General features: G+C 46.5%; 1 long non-coding RNA gene across 1 annotated transcript in view; it reads right to left on the minus strand.

The window, feature by feature from the left end:
• LOC121833440 overlaps positions 1-18,370 on the minus strand; it is a 108,513-nt gene extending 90,143 nt beyond the window's left edge. The window contains exons 1-2 of the long non-coding RNA XR_006076715.1: positions 17,985-18,370; positions 17,502-17,550 (exon numbers count right to left, since the gene is read on the minus strand). This is a non-coding gene — a long non-coding RNA (uncharacterized LOC121833440). The remainder of the gene's footprint in view (positions 1-17,501; positions 17,551-17,984) is intronic.
• Between the last annotated feature and the right edge of the window lie 8,752 nt (positions 18,371-27,122).

Here is a 27,122-nt window from a genome sequence, read left to right on the forward strand (position 1 = left end):
TGTACTTCAAACTAATGAAGTGCCCAATCACTGCGAGTGACTGGCTTGCTTTTTGACGGTAAGAAATGTCGTCGACTCCGTGCAATGCAAGAACGAGCGCTGCACCAGCCCGTCACCTCAAAGGAGTGGTCCTCCAACACCACAGTTATGGCACTTGAGTCCTCTTCGTCAATTCTCGTCACCGGATAGGTCGATCGGCCGTGTCCCTCCTCCTGTGAAGAATGAATGCTTAAATGCAGAGTCAGCAATATTAAAAGAGAGGAAACAGCTCGCGAAGTGCTTTCAGTTAATACCAGTGCACTCATTTGCGAGACAATAGACCATTTTCGAAAATCCCAGGAGCCATTCATAGGATGCGCTCCAATAATTGGCTGGGGCTCGCTTTCTTGCCGATTGAATAAGAGTCCCAACCGAACACTAAGGCAGCACTGATTGCTAGCTCGCTCAGCCGCAAAAATCCAAAACTGTTCGTATCCCCTGCTATGAACACCTAAGAGAAAGATAGACCACAGGGCCTCGCTCTCTCTCTATTTGTTTCCTTTGTATGCAATAGCAGCCATAAGCGGTTGCATTCATTTATGGTATCCTCAAGTTTGCACCCCATCAGAAAAAGGGGGCAAGGAGAGGGGGCAGTTCCCCTCCCCCTTCTCCCTGACTTTTGGAACAATTATAACAGGCAATATGGGAGTGAGGGACAGAGTTTAGCTTCCTTGCACATCACTCCTCCACCTTCCAAACAGTAGCAAATCAGCTGGCCTCTGCCCATAGCGGTGCAAGACATAGCTTTATTATATAGACACTAGACTGAGGGGTAGGACAAATGCAATTTCTTAACATCTGCATTTGTCCAAGTGGCACACAATATGTTAGGAACATTTTTATAGATAAATTAGTGTAAACAACGTATTGCGTTTAAGTGCTGACTGCCATATATTATAGTTTATTTCACAACTTTAGAAAGGAAGCTAACGAATGCAAGTAACATCTAAGTTTGGGGAGACCAATCATTAAATATTGTACCTACAGCTCTACAAGTGGATAATTCGCCATAAAGTACCATTGAACCTTAATAAAGAAAAAGTTGTACCTACTAAAATTCACGAATTCTAAACAAAACAAAACAAGAAGAAAAAGAAATTTAAAAGTAGGCCATACCAAGAACATACAAATTAAGATTGGCGAGTATTAAAATAACTGATAAATATGCTACATGTCAAAACAGAACATGCATCGCGGCGAGCTTAAGTTCTACCACAACCGACACTACTAGAGAGTCAGCGAGCTGCTCATGTGTGCCACTTCATCGTGCTGCTGTGCAATAGATGTGGGCTCTATGTTTTTTATTGCATGCGGATGAACTGGTTGCACCACTCTGAATGCAGGGGCAGGCACATGCATTGAAAGGTCGAATTTAGAGCTCTTTTTTTTTCCACACAGTAGAAAGGTTAATCTATAAATTGCTTAGCCCTACTCTGGCAGCATCACAGCGTCTCTCAATCCTTCATCTAAACTTAAAACATGTTTATTGCAATCTCGACATTTAAGTTCACACCTATATTTCTACGTTGATTTGAAAGAAAAAAAGAAACAGTTTTAAGGAATTGCGGTGTTTGCGGCGCAGAAATATGTAGTTATAAATGTACGCATATTGGGGGGGGGGGGGGGGGGGGGGGGCCCTCTATATTATTTACAAGTTATAAATCAAATCGCTGGCCTCCCCTTCAGCTCACCAGTGTCAAATGTACTTTTAAATTATCAGTCCAATAAATACCCTGTTATACAAACAAAATATGACAGTTCAACGGAACATGATGCTTCAATCAATAAATCACTCACGTAAAAAAAAAAAAAAAAAACTTGTCAAGTAAAGACGATTACTGGCAAATACGCTCGCATAGCGCAGTGAGATAGCTGACACTCCACAACCAACCGACTAGCTGAATCTTGGCAAAGAAGGACTACTCAACGCCCCGTGCAATTCGGCTTTGGACATACTGGGAGGACTTTACTACAGCACACATCTACCTTCAAGAAGACAGCCATATTTTAACAGAAAAAAATGAACTAAGTGACTTCAAACACGAAAATACCCAATCAGAACGTCTCTCACAGACTATTGGAATAAAAAGCATTTACAAATAACGCTGTACAGGACCTTTCAGGCCGATCGCTGTGGACTACACGCGGGACTCGTCGGAGACTCCCGGCCCAGAGTTAGACACGGTTCAAACGGATCGGATCATGACAAAACGTACATTACGTAGCAAGAACACATGTCTCCGATGGTCAAGAAGAAGGAGAGGATCCTCTCATTGTCACTCACGTGCAAAAGAAAGTGGTCCGTCGTGTCTTCGGTCCGTTGAAGCTGGTGGTGACATGTATGGCCACAACAAAGGAAGATCACCGGTGTGTAGGCGCTGCCGAGAGAATATCCAAGGTCTTGACATTCCGCATGTTGACGATCGCTCTTGGCAATAAACCATCGTTCTTACCGGTTCCAGTTGGGGAAGCGTGGATAAAAGAGATGCCGAGCCGGTTCACCCGATAAAAAAAATATAAAAAATAAACGTCCGCTAAGCAATCAAATGAACCTAAACAACTTAAGAAACTGACACCACGGTGTCCTGATATGAGCATGTTCATCTTGCCATTCTTGAGAAGAGCTATCTCTGCCGGAAAAAAACCTCCATAAATTGCGAAGCGCCTCTGCCCCTTTCCAGTTCGCGGATGCGCGTCCCCACCGTCGTCCAGTCCCTACCTTATCGTTAGGCCTTGGTTCACGCGACTCCACTTTCTGTGAGTGTGTGTGTGTGCGCGCGCTTCGCGGGCTGGACTCCGTCACTCCTAAGCTGAAAGTGAAGAGGAAGCTAAGGTGTTCGGTGAGCCAATCGTACATTTGGCTTTAATCACATGATCACGCTCCCTCCCGCAACCACGCGCAGAGAGCGGAGCACGCGATAACTGGCATGGCGGGCTCGACGGTCCTCCGAGACTGTCAGCTTAGGTATCAAGGGAGCCCTCCTCCTTCAAGGACGCGGACGCCGAGTCCCCTAGGCTCACAAGAGATTTGGAGGGATTAGTGATGGTGGGTGGGGAAAACGGGAGGGAAATTATTTTCTCAGCACCTTCTCTCGCCCTTTTCGAGGGAGAGATAGAGCACTTGCGCCAGGCCGAGGGACCTTCGTAAGCAACCCGTTTCGAGGCCATCGGCGCGCCCCTCCACTACGCTCTTCCCTCTCTCGAATTCGTCGGTTTGTCTCAGCTGGTATTTGCTATCCGGGTAACCAAAAAAACAATATAGTAGAGTTTGCTTACACATGATAACTCTAGAACAAGGGGACAAAAAGGAATTGACAAACACGAAGCACTGAACTCAGCTTGAAGCCTCGTCAAAAAAAAAAAAAAGAATGATAAATCAAATGTCTCCCAACAAAAAGAAAAGGGGTGATATAAATTGCAAGAAGATTGTCGGCCACTTGGCGTTCCCTCAGAGCACCAGTGAAGCTAACTAGCTTATGCCTCAAAATAAACAAAACAGGAGAGCATGCGTTCAAAGAGACATGCACACAAACATGAAGAATGCGCCACATCGGTAGTCTAAAATATCAACGACATGTGGGCGATCGTACGGGTGTAGTATTATAGCCCCACGTGCAGAATTTTTGTACACGGTTGAACCGCCGTTGTTTCATGTCATAACCTAATATCTTGAGGGTCTACAAATGACGGCATGAATACCTTCCACGCCCTCGCGTGCACACTAGCTGTCTCTTAATTAAAAGCAGAATGCTCCGCCGTCACAGTAAGGACCAGGCCACATGACCTGGGAATTCGCGTCATGGGCTTCTGATAAAACTAGCCCTTTGAAGGCAGGGCAAAAGGGCGGGTGCCAGTCGTGGGGCATTTGATATTGGGTGCTTTCGTGCACCACCCGATCGCACATAGAGCATGAACGTCCACTGTGATAAATGTTCGTACGACCCTTTGGTGGATAAACCACAGATTCCGGGCAAGTAGGAACAGAAAACAGAGGGGAAAAATTTCGAGGTGTTCAAAATCAGTGTAAAGGAAGATGACAGTTGCATCAGTGCGTCGCCGCTCGTTTCATCAAATAAGAAATTCAGATTCATTTGGCTTGAGGTATAATAAAGTGTGTATCAGTGGCGTAGCCAGGGAATTTTTTTCATGTGTGTTTTTCTTTGCTTAAGCTGTTTGAAAGACAGAAAGAAAAGAAGAGACCGGGAAAAGAAACTGCCCAAACACAATTTTGTTTGCTATTTTCCTGTTTCTTAGACGACAAAAGTCCAACCTTCTTTTCCACCATCTCGTTCGTCCAGTATTTAAAAAAGGAGAATTTAATGTTAAACGACGAAAGAACGCAGTCAGAAAATATTATAATTGACTTCGAGCAAAAAAGTCTAAACAGGCTCACAAAAAATTACGGTGCGTGCACTTCAATGCGGAACACTCGGGTATCCAATGACTGAAAACTATGGAAAAGTGCCAGAGAATAGCGAAGTTTAGAATACGATTAAACACAAAAACTGCAATGCGCAGAGGGGCAATGAGTGAAGTGAATAGTGAAGCGTCACTCTCATTGCTCCTGCGCGGATCACATTTTTTCAGAAAATATTGTTGTATTGTCATGTTTTAGGCTATTTACGTTCTTCGTTGTTGTTTTACGAGAAAGTGTGAGAAAAATACCAGTTTCGATCATTTTGTGGGGTCTAAACATTTAGTGGAAGCCGCCGTCGGTCGATTGGAAGAAGTGAGGCCTGGTTCACACTTACAGCTAATGCGCTGTCGCCGAAGCGGAATTGGCCGCGGCAATGCACAGGGGACGCAACGCCCGGCGGCCGAATTCTTGCAGATTCGCCCGCCGATGCGCAAGTGTGAACCAGGCCTGAGAGTGCCCTTTCGGTGCTGATTTGCAGATTTCGGTGAATGTTCAAAAGCGCAGCCCCTATTAGCGGCGAGATATTTTGGTGACGCCCTCGTATACGGTTTCCTCTCGTGACGTCATTACCTTACGGACAACAAGTTCAACGGTGTTTATAATTTGCCTGGTGGAAGCTTGAGATCATTGCGCTCTGAAACCAACACTGCCAACCCCGTCAAAATTGAAGTTCTTTCATTACTCTTATTTCTGTCGATGAGAAAACCTTTGCTGACGTCATAGTCACCATTCGGCCAATCGTAGAAGGCTGACCACAGCGACGCTTTTGATCGCACATGTCGCCATCTTTCTGCCCTTGCAAAAACAAGTGTGATCGCGCAGGCACGCGCAACCAAAGCGCTACCGAAGCCAGCGAGCTCGCGTTGAAGGCGGAGCGTCTGGTCTCAGCTTGGAACGGAGTAGCAAGCGCCCCTGGGACGTTGAAGCACTCAGGTGCTTCAACGTCCCAGTATTCGGAGTCTAGAAAACAAACGTTCCGATTCAGCGCTGCTAACGAGCATGGTGGCCAGGATTGGCAGCAGGCGGGTTACATCAGGATACAAAGCCTCTGGGCAAATGCAAGTTGCCTGTACCGCCGAGACGCGCTACGCGGTGCGGTGCCTCCACATCTGTGTCAACACCAGTACTTCCCCTGCGCGGATCACATTTTTTCAGAAAATATCGTTGTATAGTCATGTTTTAGGCTATTTTTGTTCTTCGTTGTCGTTTTACGAGAAAGTGGAAGAAAAAAATACCAGTTTCTATCATTTTGTGGGGTCTAAACATTTAGTGGAAGCCGCCGTCGGTCGATAGAAAGAAGTGAGAGTACCCTTTCGGGGCCGATTTGCATATTTCGGTGAATGTTCAAAAGCGCAGCCCCAATTAGAGGCGAGATGTTTTGGTGGCGCCCTCCTATGGTTTCCTCTCGTGACGTCATTACCTTACGGACAACAAGTTCGACGGTGTTTATAATTAGCATGGTGAAAGCTATTGCGCTAAGCAGGCGGGTTAAGCTAAGCAGGCGGGTTACATTAGGATACAAAGCCTCTAGGCAAATGCAAGTTGCCTGTACCGCCGAGACGCGCTACGCGGTGCGGTCCCTCCACATCTGTGTCGAAACCAGCACTTCCCCAGGAAGTGCATTTAACAAAACGAATGCTCCGCACAGGCCGCCGATTTGATCGAAGTCGAGGCTTGCGACATAGAGACCGACGTCGTTGGCCACAACATCGCTCTCGCCTAGGGTGGACGATGCTGCCTGACGTGAATGTGCCGACTCTAGCTGTTGGAGACGGTGATGACACGCTTAAAGTTGTAGGTCAATAATCATTCTTAAAAAAAAAGAAAAAAAAAAAAAGAACGTCAAGAACGGCTTGGCTTTTGAACTCATTTTTGAAAAAGTTCCACGACTCACGTGCTGAACGCAAGCATGTAAACATTACCCACTTCGGCGATTAAAGAAGTCAACTAGATACGCTTTCAAACCAAGTGATTATGAGCATTACAAATATGCTTCAACAGCGCATATGCTGTCGCTTTTCTCTGTTGCTTCTTTTCTTTTTTTTTAAACGATGGGGATGTTTGTGTGTGTGTGTTTTTTGCATTTTTGTGCCATATTGAAGCTAAATAAGCGCAGGCAAGTGAACCCTAAAAAAAAAAAAAAAAAAAAGACGAAGCAAAAAAAGAAAAACAAAAAAAAAAAAACGCTTAGCGGTTTGTTATTTTGTCGTCCGGTTTTCTCCGCATTGTAGGGTTCGTAAAGTCAAATCATTGCTATTTTGGAATTTTGTTGTGCTGCCCTGAGATTGTCGTCGAGTCCTTGACACTCAAAGGGTAGGGGAACTTTAGTTAAGCCGCCTGCATTCCCCGAAGCGAGGCCAGCGTCTTTCGAGGTCAGGATTTCGCGGCTTTTATGACGTCGGGAGCTAAGCCATTCGCACCTGCGAGCCTGAAGAAAGGCTTCGGTTACAAACGTGGCCGAGTTCGGAGAAGGCTGTTCGAAGAGCCGGAGCCGGAGATGTGTTTTTTCACGCAGTCCACGGACAGCCTCGTCTTTTTCGTTTTGCTTCGGTATGTTGTGGGCATGCACCGCCCCTCGCCGTAGTGGATTGTCGAAACGAAACACACACACAAAAAATACTGACATTGGAAAAGCGGAAGGGGTAAAGGGGGACAACCATGAAACTTCGGCGGTGTTCCGACCCTTCAACACCCAACACCCCGTCCCCTGGCTACGCCGCTGGTGTGCAAATATGTTCGTGTTTTCCAAATAAAATTGAGCTGCCGGTAGCCGCTCTGAGTTTGCACTACTACTTCTTTCAGTTAGGTTGTTTGTTTTTTCTGGCGCTTCTAAGTATACGTTTGTTGCAGCTGACGTCACTTCCGGCTAAACTGTAGGTCAAAACCAACATTGTCGTCTACTATCAGTGCCTTGTCACCATGTTCGAGGCAAAAAATGTTCTTCTCCTGACACGAAGTGCAGTCCATAAACCCCTAGTTAGGGTACGAAGCTTTTCTATCAAGATCATAAGTCTACATAATAATCTAAAGCGAAAGTCCCATGCGTTTGGCCGCGACGGGAGGGCGATGCATAGACGCGGACATCGGCGGCCTCATTTGGTGGTCCCTATAAGCTCGTATCGCTGGCGACGCATATGCACAAAGGAGCAGCAAAAAACCACCTTAAATTCTGCACTTTTTTTTTTAATTAGCAGAAAAAACATTTGAATTGCGCGTTGACAAAATTAAGTAAAGGTAGGCTGTATCAAATCACTTATTAAAATATCCTTGCCCATCTCCCCCCCCCCCCCCCCCCAAAAAAAAAAAAAAAAAGAAGCGGCTAGGGAAAAAAAAAACCCTTCCCCGGAAAAAGAAAAACACAACAACAAAAATCTGCGCCGAGCAGCGTCGAAAATGCGCCGACCCCATAGCGGCGCCATCTGTTGGCAGCCCGTGATATCGCGAGGAGAAACTAACTCTAGCTCCAGTTACTCTAGAGTTCGAGTGAGGGTTAAGGGAGAGTATCATCGAAAGAAGCGGTCGCGAAAGAGTAACTTGGATGAAGATAGGGTTAAAGGAGGGTAACTTAGGGCAGTTACTCTCCCTTGACACCTTTTTTTTTTAGAGTGTACTCTCTCCGATTGCACGGTGTATCGAGTCACCATATAAGCTAGGCTTTAGATTAACGACTCCAGTTACGTTGGTGAGGGGAATCCACGTTTGTGATGAAGTACCGACGTGCCTGGAAGTCTTGCTGGCAAAAGCAGTTCGCGGGGTAGCCACCACGAGGATCTCCGAACACCGGATAGGCAGCGATGAAAAAGTCGAATTTCATAACGGTAACCGTATACGCAAACGTCGTCCATCCGGCTCTAAGCGATACGAAGGCAAGACCTGCGTACGACGTCATTGTTCCCCGACCTGCCTCAAGCGGCAAACACGCCTCGACAAGAGACAGCTCGGTCTTGGCATCCTAAGCCTGGCAGTTCGACGACGGAGCCACAGAGCGCCCGGTCGTAGATTTGGAGCGCGAGGATCTGGTAGCACAGAGCATCAAAGAGCCATTTCTCGAGGAACCTGGACGTCAGCGCTCAGCTTTCGCATCGTCGAGCACCCAAAACACACTTGTTCGCTCGGGAGAAGTGTGTTTCGGCGTCTCGCCGCTGGGGGGCGCCAGTCACATGGCTCTCCTCTTATCCGTTGTCTGCCGCTCCGCCTTTTCCATTTCGGCGAACGCTTCTCGTGGCGATCTGCCAGGCCTTGTCAGCGTAGAGGAGGCTATGGTCTTGGTCACACCTCGTGCTAACGACGCGCTTAGACGCATTGGTGGCGGTAACGCTAGCTGGGCGGTGCTGTCTACGATCCACTAATCACGACGTTCGGGGGCAAAAGGCCTTGCCTTCCATCTGGTATTACTCTAAGCACCAATATGGCGGCACCCAAGAGCCCCTACCACCTAAACAAATGTCACCTGACGCTTAACGGGTGAATGACCGTCGTGGCAGCGCCGGACAATGGGGAAAAATGATGCCGATACTCTGTGCGTGGTTTTCCAGTGACTCTAATGCCACGTGGTACTCTAGGCTTAGCTACCTCGCTCACAACCGTGCAGCGTACCGCACCGTCTGTTTTTGGCCTACCTGGCCGGGCTCCATTCAACCATACGCCGCTTCGTGTAACTCCGCGCGACGCCCGCGCTTCTCCCCAGCTTAGGTTCCTGGCCACCTAAACCTAGTTCGCCTACTCCCTTAATCTACTTGCCCCGCTCCGCACTTTGAACTCCGGTTCGGCGCACTCCACTTTGGAGCGGTTCACTTTGAAGCTCCGCGCGCCTATTTACTCTCCTCGTCTCCGCCCTCTCTTCCGTCATCCGAATGCCGAACACGTCAAAGAACACAAGCAATACAAAGAAACCGTCAACAAAAAAATACGCGGCTACGCAAAAGAAAAGAAGAAAAGGAAAATAAAAGAATTACTCGTCGTCGGTGCAAGAACCAAAGCAGACAAAGACTCGCTCGTCGTCCGCTTCTTTTCCTCCGTTGTGCAGACGACAGCGCACAACCAATCAAAGTACCAGGAAGAGAGTGCGGGGGAGACAAGCAGCCGGAAGTGACGCGCGTCCTAGATTACGTCACTACTTGCCAAGACACGTCCTCGGAAGCTGCTCAGTATCCACTTGTTTCCATGGCAACGTCAGAGTCAACGGCTGAAATCTCGGGACCGGTTCTCCGGAAACTGCCTTCTCGAAAGGTCACCAGGCGTCACCATGTGCTTCGAGAGCTGTAGAAAGCCTAGATTTAAAAGAGGGATCAACTCGAAACACGGAGAACTTTTGCAGTTTAATGGCGGACGCCTGCAGATTGATTGAAAGTGCGCCAGTGTTGCGTTGTCGTGTTCTGGGGAAAAAAGCGAGCAGAGGAGCCAAGACGCTTGCATAACCCTCTCGTCACCTCCTCGCAGCTCGTGTTGCAAACGCGGCCCATAAACTACGTGACCGCGATCGGGCAGTTGGAAACACTGTGGCTAGGGGTCAGTCAAGATGTTTTGAGAGCTTGTTTACCTGGTCACCTTCCAACATTTTGTTTTGTTGCAAAATAAAGGAATTATTATTATTATAATATAGGCACACTAGAGCTGCGGCCTACAACTGCCTTGGCTTCGAGTCAGATGGGAGCTGTTACGCAAGTGTGGCCATCGAAGTCTAAGTGACGCCGCGAACTTGTGTTCCACCTCGGGGTTCAACCTTTCAACTTTTTGGAAAGTTGGCATATTTAATAGAAATAGGGAAAAAGATGCGGGCGGTCTGGTTCCAACATCTTGAGCACCCGGGACTAGGAACAAAAATTGGACACGCCAGATCTCAAGACCTGCGTGTGTGTTGTCCACTTTTCGTTGCACGGCTGTTTAAGGTGTTTTCGATATTTTAACCGACTTATACACAAATATTTAAAAGTGGGAATGCAGGCGAGTCAAAAGTCAGATTCGGGGGTTCTACGTGCCAAACCAACGACGGGCATCTGGCACGCCCCAGCGGAGGCCTGAGGATTCCTTTCGACCACCTGGGGATCTTTTGACGTGCAACCGAAAAGCTCGGTTACACGGCGCCTTCTCCGCAATTTGCCTCCGACGTATTGCGGGCACCTCGGCCGGGCTTCGAACCCGCCACTTGGGTGCAGGCGAGTTGTTCATTCTTACATATTTGTGATACAATGCTCACCTTGTTTGGCGCCTGTTTATGTCCTTGTTTATAGACTTCATGCTAATTACAAAATCATGAAAGAGAATGCTGGGAACGTAGGCACACCCGCTGCACACGCTCAATTTTCTTATATAAGATATTCAAAGTAAATAACCAAAGCAATGTGTCTGGGGAATGCACGTGCAAAGTGCCACTTGTTTTATATTTCTGGTTTCGAACAATGTCGAATAGCGCGTATAATTCGGCAAACGGTTTGTTGCGCGCTGTATCACCAATTTGTCACAAGAAGGTAAGTATTTGTTTAATAATGTACGCAGCAGTTTGCCTTATATTTTCCACGGTGTAAAAGAAGCACTGAAAAAAAAAAAGCCGTTTCCAACCCCTTGTAACGCCGAATTAGAGCGCAGCTCTTGAGGAGGAGGAGGAGGAGGGCAGAGTACATAGAGGAGGGTGTGCCTCTCCTCCCCCTCCCCTCCTCCTCCATCGTCCTTTCCTCCTTCTCATTTCCTACTCTCCTCTTCCTCTCTCCTCCCTCCTCCACTTCTCCATCTTCCTCCTTCTGTCCCCCTCCTCCATGCTCCGCCTCCTCCTCCCTCTCCTCTCCCTCGTGACGTCACGTGTGACGTCATTATAGGAAGCGTCCCACAATGCAAGAGCTGCGCTCTAAAATTAGTCGGAATCTTGAAGCCTCGCCGAAATCGGAGTTACTCGGTCTCTCGGCCAGTTGTGTAAACCGCACACATTAAATTCTTACGCAAGAAGCTAAGAGGAGAACTCGTCTCAGGGCGTAGACTACTCGAGCCCGAGTTGATCAGGTTGCGGGATACGAGCTCGGTTACGAAAATAATGAAAAGAGGGCGGCGACTGCTATACTTCATTACGCAAGGTACCGTGAGAAATGAAAGCGGCGAGTTCCGCAAATAGTCGAGGCATCTGATTTCTATACAGACACATATGCGTGTGGCGTGAACGTAGGAAGTACAAAGAATGCTACCACTTAGGCCTCTACGTTGCGAGTTACACTTAACGCGTCACGAGTATGGCGTTACTTTTACCTAGTTACTTTTTTCGGTAACGAAGTAACAGTTACTTTTTAAAAGTAGGAACCGTATGTCTGTTACTTTTCGATGAAGTAACGAGTAAGGGTATATAGTTAGTTCAGGAGAGGCACGTGCACAACACAAGCTTTGGTTTTCGCCCCAGCTCGTGCCTGTGACTTTCACGGCACAAAAAGCGTCAACGAGGAAAAAAAAAAAAAAAAGGTGTCCACGAATTCGTTCAAACTCTCCGTATTATTAACGAGACAAACTATTCGAAAGGGGCTGTGTATGAGATTATACATGCAATGTAACGAGGAAGTAACAGGTTACTTTTGAGCTCAAGTCGTTTGGAATCTTAGTAACGAGTAACGTGCTTAGTTACTTTCTGAGCGAGTTACGAGTAAGGGTAACTCCTTTTTTCAGTAGCGTGTCTGCTGCCGCCACAGAGGCCTGGGGCAACACTAGCAGGGATAATCGAAACCTGTCAATGAACTCCTCCCTGAAAGCCATTGCAGTCGAATAACGCCAACTGGGCAACTGGACCCGAGCCCGACACCGTGTGTCCTTCGACGCCTTCATTGGACTCGGGGCTCAACGGAACGCTGACGTAGCTCTTATGTCCAACCATCGTTTTTCGCTTCATCCCTCAGTGATGACGTCGACATTCCAGTGCGCAGGTTTCGATTCCATCAGGTGCTGTTGGCCAGTGGCGTTCACAGTCACGTCCACTTGGAATTCAAAGACAACAGATGCACGGGGTGTTGGAGAGCAAAAAGAAGCGTGTTCTTCTCCTCGCAAGAATTAAGCGAACGTATTGGCGAATGCTCAGACTCCGGCAAAGTGTAGCGCAGACGCGTGAGACCGATGGCATAGTTTCGAATCTTATCGTTATCGCATTTGTACGATATGGGCGTTTTTCAGAGATCCGAATGATGCGGAAAAACGAGGCCCACCATGGGGTGCCGACGCCCTTCCATTAGTATTCGAGTCTAGGTTGGCCGCCATTCTCTCATTTCGAATATAGCTCGTGACTTTTGAGATACCGGCAGGCTTTGAAACTTTTTCACCTGGTCCCAACCGCCCATGTTACATTTGGGAGTTGACTTGGCCCTTGCGCAGTTCCTCTGTCTGGGGGAAAGAAACACGGTCGTCTTTTCACCCGGTACATTTTGGCGGTGGCGCCAATCTTCCGCAAAGCGTGACCAAGAACTACAAGCAGACAACGGAAAACCCGCACTTATGCGAGGGTGTGAATATCAATATGAATGTACCGCTCTTTACACAGTATGTTTAAAGAGTTTGAATCTCATTAGAAAAAATGCCCTCCAAGAGTCTAACGCAAAAGTGCAACACGCTCGATTTGGCACACTTACGGCTTGCTGAATTTATTGGGTAACCGTTTCGCCACTAAATATAGCGAGGATCCTGAATTGTTACGGTAGATATCGCTCAATCGGGAGGCATTAGGCACGTAGCCAGGGGGGGGAAGGGCGCATGGGGCCCGGCCATCCGAAATCATCCATTTTGGTGGCCCCTTCTCTCCCACCTCCCCCTCATACAGCAATTTGTCATGAATCTCCTCCCCCCCCCCCCCCCCCCCCCCCCCGAAACAAAATCCTGGCTACGTGCCTTGGAGGCATCCCTAACTTTCTGGGTCATCACCAACTCGGCGGATGCACTCAAATAAAAAATTTTGCTGAACAACATTGAACATCGCAATCTTCTCCGGAAATATTTTAGATGACAGCTCATAAAATATCAAGAAGCAATAAGTATACTTTTGGACGCGTCTAGTTTTTATTCCATGGCTTATTCCATGACGTTTACAAAATTGTAAGTTCCTGCCTTTCTGGACTAAAAGATCGCAATGCTCCCGAGAACTCTAATTGCCTAAAACATGTAGAACGCATATCAATTAAGAAAATTGTATTTCCTAGAATACTTTTCATTTCAGGGAATGTTCCAAACAGCAGGCCGTGAATTCACTGTGACTCCCGAGGTCAGAAAAGCCCACAGCACAGGTCAAAACACGCTGCACAATCCGTGTCTCCCAATCCGTTTTATTTACTTATTAATTAATTAATTTTTATTACGTATACTGCAGACCATGGTTGGCCCAAGCAGGAGGGCTACGCAAGACGGCGATGTCTTGCGGTCCCTTCGTACCGCCGTCTTGCGTAGTCCCCCAGGAGGGCAAAAACATACACAGGTCTCGAAATGAGAAATAAACGCAGATAACAAAATAAGAGATGAACGCAGTTAGCACGTGTCAAAAGTATGCAGAAATGCACACTGTCACAGCACAATTTACACACAAAAGTAAATGCGATTTGTCGCTGGACATACCACCACGACGACTTGCTTCAAAGAAAGAAAATGAACTAGGTTGACGCACAGTCGAAAGCAAGAGCAGAGTAATTAAACGAGCAACATAAAAAGTCAGACAATATATCATAAATCGGACAAATTCTTGGTGTGGTGTTCAATGATAACGTGAGCATTTACAATGTTATACGCACCGCTGAGGCCAACCTAAAATGATGACACGGCCGAAGAGGAAACAACCTTAGAGAAGGTTCTAAAGTTCGTTCTCTAGGAACGAGGCGAAATTAGTAGATGAAATAAGGTCGCCAGGAAGAGAATTCCAATCATCAGTTGTGCGGGGGAAAGAAAGTATTTAAACAAATTGGTCCTTGCGAAGGAAGGTTTTTTAAGAATGCTGAGGGATGACGTCTAATACGTCCTGTGACAAGTGGTTGTAGGTACGTTTTTGAATCAAGAAGTAGCTCTTGGTTATACAAACAATGAAGAAAGACTTATTAGTGATAACACAAAAGGGACATGGACGACAGATAACACAGGCTTTCGTATAGATAATTGAGTTTTACGGTCGCTTTCGTATAGATGGTTGGGTTCTATGTCCCTCTTTCGTTTTCGTCAATTAGAAACCAACAAGCTGAACCATCTACAGTAAGTCAATATGAGCTATTTTACGACAGCGTTCCAGAGTCTGGATATTGTTCATTTTCATAAGTAAAGAAGGAGAATCTTTTTTTTCTTTTCTTTAACTTACCCTATATGAACCTTACAGCAAGTCTTTGTACGCTTTCTAGTGTTGCAAGATCAGTATTTTTGTGTACGGGTCCCAAATATTATCACAATGTTCTAGTTTTTGTTTAATTGGCAAATCGTACGAAATAATTGGCGCTTGAAGTAGCATATTTCAAATTATGCCTTACTAAATCCAGCTTTCTAAAGGCAGCCGAGGAAATGTTGTTAATATGGCTCGACCAATTCAAGTTTTTCAAGTTTTTTTTATTAATAGTTAATACGAGATATTTGTACGCATCAACTTGAGATATATTGATATTATTTATCTAGTACTGAAAAGCGAATATTTTTTACAGCGAAGCTGTTAAGGGATAGTTTCCCCAGGATCGTGGCCATCCTCAAATGACCTGATGACACAGAACTCTGGACAGCTACCGCCATCCATGAGTAACGGCGGCAACAAGAGAACCGGCTTGCCGGTTGTCTAGTTGTCGCCGTCGCTCATAGATGGCGGTAACCTTTCGAGCTTTTCCACTCTGGCTTGCTGAGTTATGGCCGGCAATTACTTCATTCCCACCATGTATTACAGCTTCTCTGGTCGAAAGGCTGAAAGTTTTTTTTTCGTTTAGTTATCTGACGATTTTTTTCTTCAGGATTTACTTTTAAATTTCAAGTATCACACCAAAGTTGCAGGTTACTGAGGCACGAATCCAATATTATTTGGTCGCAAGTAGAGATTTCATTAAATAAGATGCAATCGTCTACAAGACGAACTTTATTCACAGATGGGTTTCTAGATATGTGACAATGTCATCAATGACCTTAAAAACAGCGACGGCCCGAGAGCACTGCCTTGAGGCACCCCAAACGGAACGTCCAATCTTTCTGAGAACTCGTCACAAAATTGAACAAATTGTTTTTCATAAAATAAATACGAACATATCCATAATGAAGAAGAACATATTCTAATTTAGTTGTTAATTTTCAATGGCTACCAAATCAAATGATTTACTGAAATTGAGAAAAATTATATCAACTTGGCCTGTTCTAGTAACTACAAAAGCAAATTCTTGAACTGTATAAACAAGTTGAGTGGCTGTAGAATTACCTTTCTAAAGCCGCGCTTAAAGGGTGTATGCTGTTTGCGGTTAGGAAGTTGGTAATATAGTTGGCAATATTATGCTCTATCAGCTTACGCGAAGCACATATTAATGTGATGGGGCCATGGTTATTTAACGCCAGTCGGTCACCTTTTTTATAGACAGGCACAACCAGTGTCACGATTCAATCATTTGGCAAAGTTCCCAAAGTTGAAGAAAGGCGAAAAATGATTGTTAGAAAATGCACCCGTAGTGCAGCATACCTATGCAAGAACTGATTTTGGGATATTACCTGTACCACAGGAAGCTTTTACTTTTAACTTCTACAGCATGGAAAAGATTTCCTCGCAAGATATGGAACCTTCCTGCAAGATAGGTAACGTGTTTGCACGGTAATTTCTCTCGTCTCAGTTAGCAAAAACAAACTGAAAGTAAGCATTAAAAAGCTGAGATAAGAAACCAATTCATCGCCGACCTTAATCTTATCAATTGGTTTATTTTTTCATCGAAGATAATTTCGAAATTTCTGAGCGTAAGTTTTAAGGAAGCTTGTAGGTGTATTCGAACACAATAATATTTGACGTGCTGCACTTGTAACGTTAGCTCATGCCTCAAATCGTGATTAAAATCTTGATTATTAACCTTTCTTAAACCGCTTAATTCGTTTTTTTTTTTTAAAGAGTATATATTCCTCGGTTAATCCAAATATTTGACTGACCACTGAGTTTACGTTTGCTGGGAATAAAGTTATCTAGGCAATAATTACAGATTGATTAAAATTTGTCCCAGACAACATTTATGTCCGGGTTGTCGGAGTGGTCTACACAAAGTTCTAAATAATCAAAAACACTTTCATCATTCGCTCTCGCAAAGTTTCCAACAGTAGTGAACTTACCTCCATGTTCTACCGATTCCTTTGAGTGCACAAAAGTTTATGATCAGAAAGCCCTGGTTCCATGCCAGCAGAGCAGTCATTCATACACCTACTAACAAAAATAAGGTCCAAGACCGAGCGACCGTGCCCTTTTCCCGTGTAACTTCATCCACAGCGTGTACAAGGTCGTAATCAATATTTCAGCATTTTTACATGGAGTGGAAGGGAACTGCGATCAGTCAATATTTGGGAGATTAAGATCACCAACCATGAGTATGCTAGAGTTACTATGCCTAGAGTCAACATTCAGTGATTACTGCGATATGAGTATCATGACCGAGTAAAAAACGTTCCAGTGTTTCCAGTTTATTAGCAATACTTGGCGCATTGAAATTCAAAAGCCACAACTGCTTTGTAAGCGTATACGGTCATCACATCAATCTGCAGGTTCGTGTCATGTAGACGCGGGAAGCTTCGCACGTGTAGTACTTATGTCACCCAGACTTAGTCACAGTCCACTCGAAGTTTATCATTAACAAGTGGTACTGTTTTACAAGCACATTTGTCAGCCTTGGCGGATTCCCGCAAAACCTTTGTATGGCCAGTGTACTTTCAGAGTAATCATTAGGTATTTAAATACCTGCGACTTTTAGTTTTTTGCGCTTCGAAGAACGACCTGATTTTCATTGTAGTCTTTAGAAAACATGATAATCGGTCTCTCCCTTCCAAAACCTATGAATTCTTGCGATTAACTTACAGGATACACCTAACTTGCAATCATGCACATCAGAAATAACCTTACCTCTGATTCCATGATCTGTTTCATCGGGAGTTTCTTGAATGCCATATACCTGTAGAACGGAACGGCTGCTTTGGTCCTCCAGGTTTGCTAATTTAAGGTTTTGGTTGGAAACAGTTCGTTCGAGGGTTTCGATGTTATGCGTTTTTATTCTTAGTTCCTGAACGAGCGTGTCCATGGCATTAAATGGTACGTTGAGGTCGGAGATCATAATTTCGGGTTTATCATATGATGTGCTTTGATTTCATTTATTTCACGCTGTATTGCATTTTGACCATTCAGTATCTCAGAAAAATCTCTTAGACTGTAGGAAGATCGGGATTGCTCTCAGCATCCCCGGAAAGAAGTAGTCAGCACACATTGAAACAATCTTAAGCGATACTGAGACACGTCTGTGGGCACGGCACAACCAAAAGGAACAGGCCTTTAATTGCATTTAATTGCATTATAATCATTACTACGAAGACAGTGGTTTTGATCACTAACCTGAACTAAAAAGCACGTAGATTGAGCCAACATGCTCCTGCCGGTCTTGCCGTGCCCATCGAAGTTGAACTGTTGAAGCGTGCTCCTTATAGTGGTTCTTGAAGTTCAAGTCAGATGGCCGCCAGGAACAGCAAGGTGCAGCCCCTCCGCGATGACGACCAGCGCTGATGCACCGCCGTTCTTGTCTTCCAACCGATAAAGGCTGACTTGCTTGATTGTTTAACACGTGCTGCGAGGGACGAACCTTCCAAGAAACGGGCTTGAACAAAAAAGAACCTAGATGTTGCCAGCATGCTCCAGTCGGTCTTTCCGTGCCCATTGACTGCCATCTGTGGCAGTCAGATACACTTAAGTTTTAGAGGAACGAGAAGCACGATGGAAAGAGGGAGAGGTGTCCAAAGAGCGCCTCCTCGCCGCTGAGTAAGCGTGTCAAAGGTTTGCTCTCATTTCTGACAAACGCCGTGAGATGGCGCAGCATGCCAGGAGCTCATGGAACCGTCCTCATTGGCGCGCACGTTTTCGTGGCCGCGAGGCGCGCGTCCGCGTCTGCTCACCGAGCAGAATTTCGACCCCCGCCTTGTTCCGACACCTCTCTCTTCTTCGAACTTCGTCTGGGGATTACTTTGCAACACAATAACGCGTCATATTTGCCGAGGTAACAAGCGGAAGAGGGTCGTTTAGAAGGCGTTCTGTTGTGTAAGTCATAGCCCACGTTCGGACTGATCATACAAAAAAGACACGCTGTTTGCTGCAGACATTATCTGCCTCAAGCGCGTTCCGAGCTTCGTGCCAAGCATGTCCTCCGCCAGTTTTTGTATGATCAATGTGACACGGCAAGAAACACGCCTCCTGCCTGGAGACTGTCTTTTGTATTGGCAGCGTGACCGCGGAACCTTGCAATGCGAAGCGCACATTTTTCTTCCATCGTTTTTATTATTATTCCACTCGTTTCTTCGTACACTCCGCAACGCATATTCTTCTTTCCTAACAATTAAGCCACAGGGAACCCGGTGTTCCGCAGGCGGAGCGCGTGACTCCTCGATCGAACGATCCCCAGCTGCCGCGCGGACGTCCCTTCGTCAACAGTCACCTAACTCGGCTGATCGTCGAGTCGAAAGCAATTTCCACGCACTCCGATACGCACGAATGCATCACACAGCCCCGCACACAGACGAACCCACGACCCGAGGCCTGCATTGAGACCGACGAGGACAGAGTCATCTTTGCCCGAACTCGATTAACAATCTCGGCGGGCGTATAGACACACACAGACACAGGAGCGCGGTCCGCAAACCTCCTTCGAAGCCCCGCTTCCGACGCACAGACGCAGTCTTGGAGGCGCAGTTGAATGGCGGCAAAGCTCGGCTTCGGGGGCAATTCAAACGCAGTCGCCCCGCCGGGGTTCTCTCATTAGCGGAGTTGGCCGCCAAGCCAAGACCGGCCGCGGCTTATCGGGCCACAGCGCCCCCTCTCTACAGTTTTGGTCTAACCTTTTGTCGAGACAGTGTCGCCCGCGCTGCCGAGTCTCGCGGAGTGGTGCGATGGGAATCGAGCGCCCTCCACTCGCGCGAGAGCTCGCACCTCCGTGTAATTAATAGAGACAAAGGGATCTATCTGGAGGGACTGCCGGCTTTTCCCCTCCCCGTTTTTCAGTCTTCTCTCCCTTAGCCCTCTTGGCGAAGCTCTCCCTTTTAGGAAAGGCCTTGAAATTGCTCACGTCTGCCTCCCACCAACTTATGGGCTTTTATGTTTTTGTTTGTCGTTCCTGTCTTCCCTTTTCCCTGCAGTTTCATTCACCCTACGGGAAGGGAGGCAGCGCCATCTTTAGTCCTCTTTTGTATTATGTTCTCACCCAATTTTCGCGCTTTCTTACTACGTGACTTCTCAAACTTTCAGCGAGTCCCTTCCAGTCTTTTACTTCTTTTTTTTTTTTTTTTGTGCACCGCTCTCCCTCATTCTCTGTTTCTATCTAGTTCCCCACTTGACGCTTTTAATCACTCGTTGTAGAAAAGGGAAGAACGAACCGTAATTGTGGACGCACTCCTCAGCACGTCTCTGATGTCGCGCCAAGATGGTGACGCTGTGTAGCTCTGGCTCTAGAACTGCGCATGCCCACTTGGCTCCCCTCTCTAAAAATGTATTTCTGCGCAAACACTCTCGTTTATAAGTAACAATTAATCATAGACAGAATTTTATGGGCGATGAGTTTTTGTTGAAAAGGTATAAGCCGTTTCGTTGGTTGTTATGTTGAAATAGGATCTAGTTGAGGTAGGGGAAAAAACTAAATAGATAGAAAAAATTTAACTCTTAAAAAAAAACTTTGTGTCTTAGCGTATTTACTTGGCAAGTAAAGTCATTTGGTATTTTGCAAAATCTTGTTATGACAAAATTCAACATGGTGGCCGTCACACACACACACAAACACACACACACACACACACACACACACACACACACACACACACACACACACAAAATATCCTTGTTGCTCCTTTCTTCATTTTTTTCAACGAAGAAAATATCATCAAACACTGTAAACAGTTTCAGGAGAAACACAGCGACAGTTGAGGTGCGACGTTAGAGCCGCTAAGGGCTCCTAAACTCGTCAAACACAAAAATGGAGGAGAAAGTTCGTAAAACAAACCGATTGGACGTCGTCGAAAAAAAAAAAAAAACGCCAAGTCATCGTTGTCATAGGCTAATCGGTGCGTTCCGTCAACTTTGTCCCCAACTTTGTGTTTGACGAGTTTCGAGGCCAAGGAGTGATCATTTCGGAACAAACGGATTGAATGAACGCTGAAAGTGCGAGCGCGCGGCACAGTCCGCATAGGCGTTTCGTATTCAACCGAGTACCACACCGGACAAAAATTCAATAGCCTTTTGGAACTAATGAGGGTATAGTAAATGGGTCATTAAACGATGTCGGGTGGGAACGTTCGTGACTTTTCAGAGGCGTACTGGTCCTAGTCTGGCTCAAGTATACTCGCGCAGGCCACCACTCATTCAGAACATTCTCTGTCGCGGTGGAATTGCGAGAACAAAGAATGAAAGACGTTTACAACTCCCTGTAATACCGAATTAGAGCGCAGTTCTTGAGGAGGAGGAGGAGAGGGTATTTATTACCCTCCTACTCTCCCCTTCTCCTCTCCGGCTCCTCTCCTATTTCGCGGGAAATTTTCGCTACATTTCCCGCTAAATTTAGTGCAAAAAATTCCCCGTTGAATTCAGCGGGGAAATTTCCTTCTAAATTTAGCGTGGAATTTTTTCCGCTAAATTTAGGCGGGAAAACTTAGCGGGACGTAAGGGAGTTTTCGTTGATTATTTTCGACGTCCCGCAACGCTCTCCGCAGCCCGCTACGATACCCGGAACTCCACAGTCAAGGTCATCAGCGCGCAGGCGCACTAGCGGATTCTTCGTTGCGTAGGGCTTAGTGGAGGGGGAAGCACGGTCTACGAAAACTCCCTGTAGCCGTCAATAGGGAGTTTTCGTAGATCGTTTTCGCCGTCCCGCAAGGCCCTCCGCAATCCGCTACGATAGCGGGAACTCCACAGTCAAGGCTATCGGCGCGCAGGCGCAGTAGCGACTTCTTCGTTGCGGAACGCTTAGCGGAGGGGGTAGCGCGGTCTACGAAAACTCCCTAATGGGACATAGCGGAGAGTCGCATTGCCGTCGACATCACTAGCAGTGCCCAAAAAATGCGGGAAATTTGTTCCCGTCTCACGACCAGCTGAGCACCTGTGAGCACAGAGAGTGAGGGAGAGGAGGAGAAAGATGGGACGACAGAACGCCGAGTTCTGATTGGAAGGATTAATGGGTAGACCGAAAGCTAGCAGCCGTTGTCTCCGCTACACTCGTCGAATCCGCTAAAACGCGGAACGGCGGCGTCATGCCACCGTTCCGCAAAATGCGGAACGGCGGGTTTAGCGCTCGCATTCGAACGCGTTTCACAAGTGCAGAAGGCTGTTTTTCTGGACTCATAAAGGGAGTTCTGATCGCACGATGCGATCGTGGCCTACATCCTGAAACAGGAAGAGCGTGGCCGCCGCGTAACTCCGACCGATCGCGACGGCGTCCGAACGTCCACCCACTGACAGGTGAGGCGGGGCACGTTTCTTGCTTCCTCGTTGGTTCTCTGGCATCCTAATGGCGTTATGGCTGTTGAGATGGGACGACTGCCCGCGACCTCCATTTCCTAAGCTGCCGCTGACTATGACCTCGACTGATAAAACATCCATCCACGGTGGAAGTTCAAGCTCGATGAAGCTTGCTTCACACAGTTGGGGCGGGAGACCGACTGCATCGCGACCGCTCGTGACACCCTTGCGCCCTCTATCAGGGCGCCCTGGAACACTGCCAAGCTGAGTATAGAACGGCACTGAAGGTATCCCAGTACTTCAGGGATCCCGCGTATCGGCGAGGTATTGTCGCTTGGAACTCCGCCTTTTCGGAGTTTAGTCCCTCTGAAATTGGAGGCTGTTTTTCCGAGTGCCTTTTGCGCTCAAGACACGAGGAATCGGAGTTTATTTTTGTTAGATTTACAATTCTTCGAAATTCAGAGTTTCATTTTACTGTGTTCTCAAATTTTAAAAACTCAAAAACAAAAGAAATCAAGTACAGTCACAGACCTACCCTAAATTCGTTAGAACTCACCCGTATCGAATGATATTTTTGCAGCTGTATTCGATATTGGCGCCCGTGTCATTGGCAATACTGCCGCGCGGCCGTGGCCTAACGGTTATCGTGCTTGCCTCCCACGCGAAGAGCCACGGTTCTATTCCCGGGAGCGACGTGTCTTCTCATTTATTTCTGCAATTTAGTGTTCTGGTAAATTCGAGAATCCTGTTGGGCTTGTTTGAGGTCCGAATGTTCTACGCGCCGAACCTTCTACGCCGATTGTTCCAGAACCCCACGCGTGTACATAAGGGGCTCCGCGGGCCGAGACACAGTCAGTCTCGCCCCAGCGTTTAATCCTGCTGTTACGCCGACTTTGAGGCCCGCGACGCTCTGCTGTTTTCTTATTGGTTTTGGGCACAAGTTCGCCCCATTAAACGTCTGAGTTTCTCCAGTCTTTTTTTTTATGTTTTGTTTTTGTTTCCCCGCTTGTTTATTTGTGACAATACTACTATTCCATGACAAATATCGGATTAAAGTGCTGCCTCAATGGCAATCGACACTTTAATATAACTCAACTTCTGGACGTAGCCGCTGAGAAGCACGAAAGCTTACGCTGCCCTCCCCTTCCATTGAACATGAATTAATAGCGTTTGCTGCTATTGAAACCCTTCCTTCCTAGGTATAAATGGTGTGGTTCAAACTAGGGTGCCTTCATGTGCGCTTCGCATAGAGTGATGTCAACTGCCTGTTTCCCTCTCCCGCACCCTCTTCCACCGCCATTTTGTTCCTCTCATTGTTTCCTGATTAAAAATTAAAACAGCGCAAGGACACGGACAAGAACAAGAAGGTAGACGAACATGGCGGTATAATAATTTTTAATCATGAAATACCAACTAGCCCAGACTTCCACGTTAGTCAACTTCATTGTTTCCCCGTGCGCTAGAAAGTGGCCTTTGTGTCCATCGGTCCTCCCATCCGAGAAGGAAAATGCTAATCCTCCCTCCGTGGGTTCCACAACGCTGCTCCGAACTTCTGAGTTAAGGTGCTTGTTTCTGGGAGGGTTATAAGCCCCACGGATTATCGCCAAGAACCAAAATGGCGGCTGGTTTGTCGGTGAGTGGTATTACAAAGGGTGGCATCACCCTAGCAAAGCGCACATGAAGGCTCCCTAGCCCAAACTGGAAACCTAAACAATGACTTTTGTCCTGACCCAGAGGTCTTGAACGAACCTTGACGAGCTGAGAGATAAACCTTCTGTCTTTTTTAGCAGTCCGAGATTTCAAAGGAAACTCAAGTGGCATTTCCTCAAGACCAGTGACCTTATGCCCTTATAAAATGTAGTTGTAAAACACGGCCTATATTTTTTTCTTTTTTCTTTTGCCATCGTGATTTCGAAATTGTGTGTTTTTAGGTAAAATCCAAATTCACAAAAAATTTTATCGGCGAATGTTTTACTTTTTTTTCTTGCCAAATTTATCCGAATATGGATCCCTACTTTTAACGGTGTCAGAATTATTTGAAACTCGCGACAAATGGACGATGCGAAGAAAAAAATTAAATATTCGCCAATTGCAAGTGTTTTAGAACTATCCGCTAGATGGCCACGGTGCGTTAGTTTCAGCACAATCGGTCACGTTCAAACGCAAAATGTGCGAACGCGCCTTTACTGTCTCGCGGTCGCACCAATACCCTTTCCGGCATTACTTTGCTAGCGAAGCAAAACATGAACACTGAGGCACAGATTATAAATAAATGTCACGCATAGTTTTCTTCCCCCCCCCCCCCCTCCCCTTTTTTTAGGATACGAGTCAAGTTATTCAACCTGAAGCAATAAGGTTGTTGTGCAAGGCAAACCGAGTCGGTTGCGCACGTCACAAAGCCTCGACGGTTGTTCCGCAACCCGGTCAGAGCGGTCGATTGAGACCCTCTAGAAATGTCGCAACAAGTCTGTCTAGACTAGGGGTGGCCAGACTGCATATGGAAAGAGCCATAGAAAATAACCATTTGTAGCGAAAAACCGAAAAGAAAAGGGGGCGTGGCTGTTTTTTTGTTTTGTTTTTTAAGTTGGCGGTTAGATTGAACTCTACTGACGAAGGAATTCCTTATTATGTTTCTTGATTTCGCGGCCTTATTAGTGAAACTTTAAAAATTGACTCGGACGACATCGTTGCAGTCTTGAGCATTTAGGCTCACCAGGGTTGAAGTCGTGTTTGAGTTTACCAGCTTCACTGTTGAGAAGAATTCATCAGGTCAGTACATTAAACCGAATAGAAACAGAAGTTTTTGAGCTGCAAGCTTGACATGGAGATTGTTTTCTTTTGGGACTGCGCTTACCATGGGAGCCTTGAGCCGCACGCGCTTGAGCCCAGCAAGAGCCGCGCTTTGGCCACCCCCGGACGAACGATCTCGGGTTCCAGTCGCAGACATAGTTTCGGGGTTGATAAAATGAAAGCTTACGAGCAGTACTCGTCAAGTGAGTGTTCTGCAGCGCCACAGAGGACTCATCTAACGCCATTCTACCATACTGACCGCAGTCACCGCTCATACATCATACGACGCTACTGGCAGCGAAACAGTCTGCGAACACCCCTCAGGCATCTTCGAAACGGCTTTATACGTGGCTTCGAACATGTCCACAGGCAGTTAGCTAATGTGGCAGGACATGTCTGTCTTTCGTATGATAGATTATCAGCGTGACAGTGCCTATCTCGGAGGCACCAAGTTATGTTTTCGGATCCATCATCGAGACCCCACTCAAACCCCAATTCCTGCCGATGGGTTACACCTCGACGGATCTTGTAAAATGTACCTAAACGGCCAGGGACTGCCATCGGAATGCTATCTGAGTTTGAAGACTGAAGCGATCTCCACCGCGTAGTCGTCCTCATTTGCAGCGACCTCAAGGGCCACCGTTGGTCCTTTCGCGGCAAACGACCAGTTGAACCGCGGGTCTAGTGTTTCTAAATATTATATACAATCAAAGGGGCACTTTCATCGTTTTACGTGACCTCTAAAAAGGAAATATTCGAAAATATAAGGATCAATGTACGGTACTTGCTCGAATGAAACAAAGATCACGAAGCCGCCGAAAGACAAAATCTTTGGCAGCGCCGGGATTTGAAATACGGGTTTCCCAATATCCGGTCGGGTGTAGTGGTTAGCAAACCCATCCGGATATTGGGACACACGGGATTCGAATCTCGACGCCGCCAAAAATGTATCTTACGGTGGCTTCGTAACCTCCGTCATATTCGATCAAGTACGGTTTTCATCATCCGCATATATTCCAATATTATATGCGGTAGACAATAAGTCATCCCTATAAGTATGGTACTGCCGTTGTGACCATTAATACTACCGTTGTATGGTTCATACGCGTACTATATCTATGATCCCTCCTCAATACATATGATACGATGGGCAGTAAAAATGCATTTTCCACTTATTTATAAATTACACGTCCTGCGGCCGTAATCTACACGGCAGGACCAAGCGGGACACCGACATATCGCCGCCTGCTACGATTGGTCAGCGGGGAGAAGGTGGCCAATTGCAGCAGGCGGCCGACGTCCGGTTCCCTAGTCCCGCTTGGTTCTCCCATGTAGATGAGGACCCCGGATGTTTATAAAATTAATTTCATATTAGACACTCTCGATTTTCTGGATCGAGAGTGTCTAAATCGACACTCTCGATCCAGATTAATCGATCCAGAGGACAAGTCTCGATTCGAGACTTGTCCTCGAAAATCGAGGACAAGTCTCAATTTTCTAACACGTTTTTTTTTTTTTTTTTGGCAGCAGCGGAAGCAGGAGTGCTACAAGTCTTATTTCTGCTCGCAACGTTACAGGCGTTTCCAGCCAGCCGCTGTATCATCGATCGTAGACACGCGCTGAAGGCCATCTTATCAGCGCTGCAAGCACAGCAGGCCCCTGATTCGACAAGCGGCAACAGGAGCTACAGGCCGCCAGGGAACTGCGCTACAAGGACCGACGGACCAGGGATACCACCGTTGTGGCAGCAGCGGCAGCAGGAGTGCCACAAGTCTTATTTGTGCTCGCAACATTACAGGTTGGAAATCTGTTCTATTTCTTAGTATTTCACTCGTGCAATTCATTGTTGACTGCTGCAGCTGCTGCCTCACTGTCTGCCGTTGTGTTTGAAACTGCCTCATTGTACTAGCGCGACAGTTTGACGGCTCTTGGTAACCTAGTGTGTTGCATATGCCATGGCTGACACTTGAATCAAAATTAACTGTTGGGCTAGTTGGCTACACATTGTATAAACATTCAAAAGCGCAAACACCAAGGAAAAGAGGAGGAGGGGAATTTTTATACACATTGTATAAAAATTCAAAAGCGCTCTGTCCTGTCCCCTCCTCTTTTCCTTGGTGTTTGCGCTTTTGAATTTTTATACAAGGCTGACACTTGTTTATGTTGCGATGACGAACGTACAGACGAAGATGGTTCAATGAAATGCGCAGAATGTGGTTACAATTATCACTTTGGTAGTTCTTCTGGCGTCTC

Source organism: Ixodes scapularis, unplaced genomic scaffold, assembly GCF_016920785.2.
Source record: "Ixodes scapularis isolate PalLabHiFi unplaced genomic scaffold, ASM1692078v2 PGA_scaffold8__174_contigs__length_109621045, whole genome shotgun sequence".
NCBI classification, from domain to species: domain Eukaryota; kingdom Metazoa; phylum Arthropoda; class Arachnida; order Ixodida; family Ixodidae; genus Ixodes; species Ixodes scapularis.